We start from the raw sequence: 6,047 nt of genomic DNA, 5'->3' as shown, positions 1-6,047 counted from the left end.
AAAACCCACCAGAGTGGACCAGCCGGTTCAGAGGAAGGCCATTCTTTGCAAACTGACCTATGCCCAACAAGGTCTTGATTCACTGTCCCTGTCCCCATAACTCTGCCCATGCAGTGCCCCAACCAAAACTCTTTTGACCAGGCAGCAGGGAGGGTGCCAGACAAGGCTGTCTCTGTCAGCTAAATTGCTGACACTCTTCTTTCCTTTCTTTGCTGTGCCCATAAAAGGCTGCACCCCTGGTGCCACAGGGCTCCTAAGTCCTTCCTGATTAAGATGCCCGTGAGGTGCATTCGAGAGAGAAGTGGGCTGGGGAAAGCAACAAGTGACTAATCCCACAGTAATTAAACAGTCACTAAACAAAAGCGGTCGGTATGAAAAGTTAGACTTTTATGTAAATGTTTAGTGGGAAACTTTCCCATAACTCCTGTGTCTCTGTTTGACTTTGGCTGTAACTTACTGTCCCCAATGCTCTCGGGTTAATGCATCTCAGTCTCTGGACGTTTTGAGAGCCAAGATTACAGAAGTTTAATGGTTATGAGACGTATCAACTGCTGGGGTTCCTAGAGTGACGGTATCAGCTATAGAGGCTTGTTATAGACTCTCAACAAACTTCCAAACATTTTTGAGATGGAATTCTGGAATGAACCATTGTCTGGATCAGAGGGATGGAGTAGGTACAGGTATGTTTCTAGCGGACAAAGTTGTGTTTTTAAATTATTATGTGATATTAGGTTAATATCATGATTTTCCTTGCAAATCAGAACCAGTGCCAGCAATACAATATCATCAAGGAGTGGGAGATTGTGAGTGGTGGGCTTGTAACAACCTCAAACAGGGAAACCACCTCCATCTTTCCTCATCATTATGTCCAATTAGAAAAACATCACTCCCACCGCTGACTCCAATACCGTGCAAAATAGAAAAACAGATTGTCACATGGCATCAGTGCACTGCCGCAGTGTTAGCTGAAATTCACTGGAGCATTTTAGAGGTCTGCAGCCTGAGCCAAATGAGGTAAGAGCGGAACGTTGCCAAACAGAGGACATGGACGCAGGCTGCCTTTGAAACTGCCTTCAGTGCGGCTAAAACTTTACAGAACTTGAGGAACTCAATAAACCATGCACTATTTGTGTGTGTAATAAATGTGCAAATATGTAGAATGGAAATTGAGCTTGCTCTTACATTTACTGTCCCCACATGGCTCCAACTTGTGCTCCACGTTTAAAGTGAATCCCAAGTTGCCAAGCTACTGGTGTAATTGCTGTGCATAAACACGTCTTACAGCCTCCCAGGATAAAGAGGAAATCCTAAACTACACCTCGATTTTGGGTCATATAAGGTAGGATCGTAACCCCCCAAAAACAAATGTGAATACAAGATCTGTTTTCCATTCTTGTATTACTTCATTACCTCACTGCTGACTGAAATCAGATGCAGCATTGTTTTCTATAGAGTATATCAATGTAATTGATGAAGACTTTGGCTTTGCGGTCCTCAGCATTTTTGTCACGCTTTTTAATCCCACAAACACAAACACACAACATGTTCCATATTGGGTCATTCTTTTTACTCCAACGAGAGCTCCTTTTGTCCATATATCACTCTGTGAGGGTTATTCTTCAGTATGAACATGTACTGCACAGATAATCTGATTCAAAACTGGATTTCTCTGCCTCTTTGTTTTGGGTGTTGGTAAAAACACATAATTTCTGTCATAATTCTCCAGAAACTGGTGTGATATGACGAAGGGAAGTGATCCTCCTAGTAATACTGAAATAGCATTTAAAAAAAAGGGTCACATCGTTGGACCGCCTTTAGCTTGACTTTCATTCACTGTGGCATTGTTTCCATAAGTTACTGCAATGTCACAAGATTTATTTCCGTCCAGTGTTGCATTCATTTTTCACCAAGATTTTGTAATGATGATGGGAGAGTCGGGCCCCTGAGCAAAGCCAGCACATCCCAAAGATTCTCAATGGGGTTAAGGTCTGGACTCTGTGGTGACCAATCCATGTGTGAAAATGATGTCTCATGCTCCCTGAACCACTCTTTCACAATTTGAGCCTGATGAATCCTGGCATTGTCATCTTGGAATATGCCCATGTCATCAGGGAAGAAAAAAATGCATTGATGGAATAATCTGGTCATTCATTATATTCAGGTAGTCAGCTGACCTCATTCTTTGGGCACATAATGTTGCTGAACCTAGACCTGACCAACTGCAACAACCCCTTACCTATTTGCTTAGTTAAATCCAGGTGGCGACTTTTTTTTGGCCAGGCAGTGAATATATTTACATTTTGCAGTCACAAAACTTTCTACCAAATATCATGTGTACTAGCTTTTGCTAGTCACCATCTTCCCACATCTTGCTACAGTCCAGTGTTTATGCTGAAATACACATCCTTGTACTTTTATTTTATTTATTTAACCTTTATTTAAGGTCAAGTCAATTGAGAGTACATTCTCAATAACCTGACCAAGAGGCCGCATAGAAACAAAAAGGGGATACATCAACAATAAGACAACATGAAACTATTCATAATTACATTTACATTTATGAAGTGAAAAAGTCTAAATGTTAAATGCTCACTAGGTTTTTAAAAGACGAGAGTCTAATGACACAGTTTACTATAATACTATAATAAACCTGGAATGATATGAGAGTTATCTGTTACCTCTTTAAAATGACCAACAGCAATAATTGTCAAAAACTGTGAAACCACATGAAATCAACTAAGGATACAACAGCCAGAGTGGTGTTTTTGAAGATTTTTGTTTTACCCTTCAACTACTAAACACTGACAACAGTATTTATGGATGAAGGAACATATTTGCATTTACTCATTAGAAAAGAAGGCGGAGCCATGGAGCAAAACAAACTAAACTAAAGGAACAAAAGAGAAACCTGAGGCTGGCTGTCATTTTATAGGATGATGGTAAATTATTTAAAACATTGAAGGCAGGGAAGGACCAGTGAAGCAGCCAGAATATTCAGGACTATACTGGTTCAGCCTCTCTCACTGACATGTGACTATGACTCATCAGTTACTCTACATGTGCTCCTGCATGTGGCCTTCGTCCCTTTATGGGTTTCCCCTTTATTTTCCTCCCATCACTTCCAGTCTTTACCTGTAGTAAGTGATTTTGTAGCCACTCCTCCATTTCCCTTTGTTTTTATTTACTTTTTATTGTGGCTGCAGTTATTCACACCGGCTCATCTCTTTTTTGTCAAAACACAGAAGAGACCAAAAATAACCAGTAATCATTGCCTCACTTCTACTTCAGTGTGTCCTCTGAAGAATTTCTAATAAATCAATGAATAAATCATGAGCTTTAAAATTCAATATTAGATTCTTGTTTGGTTATTCACATGTCTATATACTGTAGGTTTTATATCAATGTTTTTGATTTGCGCTGTAAAAAAGGCCACACAAAGGAAAAAATACAATGGCAAGGAAAACATAATCTACAACAAAGAAATTACATTAAAGCTGCAGTATGCAATGTCGCCTTTCGCCGTGTTGCCACCGTGCAGAACGGATCGGTACATTTTTTGTTGCATTTCCATTAGGAATAGTACCAAAATAACCAGTCCCAGCCGTTCCATTTTTTTGTCATAAAATGGTACGGTAAGGTCAGGGTGGAGGTAGATTGGCTCCACCCACGAAAGTCAGCTGATTGGGCGACAGAAAAATGTCACTCCCCTGCGATCGGTGTAAATATCCCATGGAAGTCAAGGCAAACGCCTGCAGTCTATTCTCATACAAAACTTAACGTCTTGCTGAGATAAGCAGCCACAAACCGAGCAGAAAAAGAAGTTGCTGGATGTCCTCCATTGTTGTCTGTTGGGTACCATTCCCCTCCCTCCTCCCTCCTCCAACTCATGAACATGTTTGTATGTTGTACATTTAGTGACCTGAGAGATCCAACTCGTTTTAGGAGTTCTGGGTCCTGATTGTATAACATGTTGCAGGATTTCTACCTGCCACACATACTTGAAAAGTTGTAGGACTATTGACAGATATTTTAACAAAAGGATTGCAGATGCCAGGCACCCTTTGTTCCTTTACTGCACAGCCATTAGTGCAGCTTTCATCTACCGTATCCCCTGTGTTATGGGTCATCTCATATACAGTAATTCAAAAACATGTCTCAAAATGTAGGAGGACAAAGACTGTCTCAGTGTTAGTGACATAAGAGCTCAGCAGACAGAAGTAAACAAATACAGAAACAATGGCCGACGTGTTTTCACATGAACATGACCATCAATCCACCCTGCACGTACAAGTATGCGGAATTAAAGCAACCCACCATACCAGAATCTTTTAGGAAACAAGGCTTGTTTGGAACAACAACTACAAGATCACATGACAATTAGTTGTAGTGAACACCCTAGGTTTAAAATCCAATCATATTGTGCTGAAAAGAATAGAAGAGTTTTGTTCGGCAATTAAAACCAATAATTAAATATGATTCCTGCAAAGTGCTTCACAAATCACAAGTAAAGTTTACTCTTGTGTACTTGCAGTGCAGTACTTCCCAGAACTAGTGACAGTGATTTACTGGGTTGTCACATGTGTCCAAAGGCTGTTGCGAATAATTACCAAGATCAAGAGAGAGATTTAGAAATGTATATAACAGGGGGAAAAAAATACTTTGGTCCTCTTAAAAGTGACCATTTTGGGAGTTGTTATGCATTGGATTTGAATGACGCTCATGAACGACCATGCTCAGTGACGGCAGCTCATAAAGCCGACAGACTTGTTCGCGGCATAGATTATCGTCTGCACCTGACTGATCCTTGAATTTGTAGAGGCTCCATTTCGAAACACCAGCTGATCACATGACCGTGCAGTGACCACAAAGACATGGTGTTTGTTGTCATCTAAATTAGAAAGCAGTAACTCTGCCAAATAGCAGAACCGCCCTCTTATGTCATCAACCGGGGGCTTTGGCACAAGCCATGAAGACTTATTCATGAGTGGGCAAGTTCATGTTCCGACTTTGGACAGAGACTGCTGCCACAATGATGTGTGAGACTACTTACCAGAAATTATAATCAACAGGTTAGTAAGTTAATATGTACTGTTGTTTATCCCCCAAACTGGGAAATGTTAAAATGTACATTATGTGCTGCTGTGATTTGACATAACGTGAATGAACATGTGCTCACATTACTTTTGTGGGCGTCTCTGAATTCCTCCTCAATTATGTAACAGCTTTAGCGTTAATCCCACAATGTGAATGAAAGCAACATGAAAACAAACAGGTAAAGCAAGACTTAAGAAAAATAAAGAAAACTACAGCTACGTATGCTTCCTCCTTGCTACAAACCTGTACCTCCACCAGCTGAATCACCTTGCCGGCTCTTTGTCACTGTGTTGAAAAGTTGTCAACTTAGAAGTTTGTCGTGGCTGTGGCTGTGAAAGGGTTCTCAGAAAAGAGCCACACAGTTTTATAAGCAGCTGAAAGCACTTGAGACGGATTCAGATTTGAATGCCACAGCTTTAGAAGATCACAACAGAGACTCGATTGTATGGAACCTCTGAGAGTAAAGGATTAAATCCAGAGATTTTTTTTGTGGGGGGTGTATTTTCTCTTTTCCTATTATTTGTTGTTTGTGTAAAAGCTGTGAAAGCATATAAACATTGTCAGCTGACGCCAGGGTCAGAGGAGACGGGGTGAAAGGTTATCTGTGGTCACCAGTGCAGCAGCATATCAAATAAATTACAACCCACTCCAGCTTTCACAAAACATCAACAATATTTAAATGTTTTTTTTTCTAAAAAAGGTAAACAATAGCACATATTACATAATTATTATTTTTAACTTTTGGAGTGAATTGGCTGCTGAGGGCATTACAACACTATACTGAGACTTTTTTTATGGATGGTCAGACGGATTGGAAATGGCCTCCAGTTTCACAGCGAGGAAACATTTTTGGCACAGATTTGTCACTCACACAACCTCAGGAGGTTTTTTTTCCCCCTCATGTTGCTCCTGGTCTTTACTTCATTGTTACATTTTGCCACAGTGACCGACAC

The sequence above is a fragment of the Solea solea genome, chromosome 6 (genome assembly GCF_958295425.1).
Source record: "Solea solea chromosome 6, fSolSol10.1, whole genome shotgun sequence".
In the NCBI taxonomy this organism is placed as follows: Eukaryota; Metazoa; Chordata; class Actinopteri; order Pleuronectiformes; family Soleidae; genus Solea; species Solea solea.
This window is presented reverse-complemented; position numbering follows the sequence as displayed.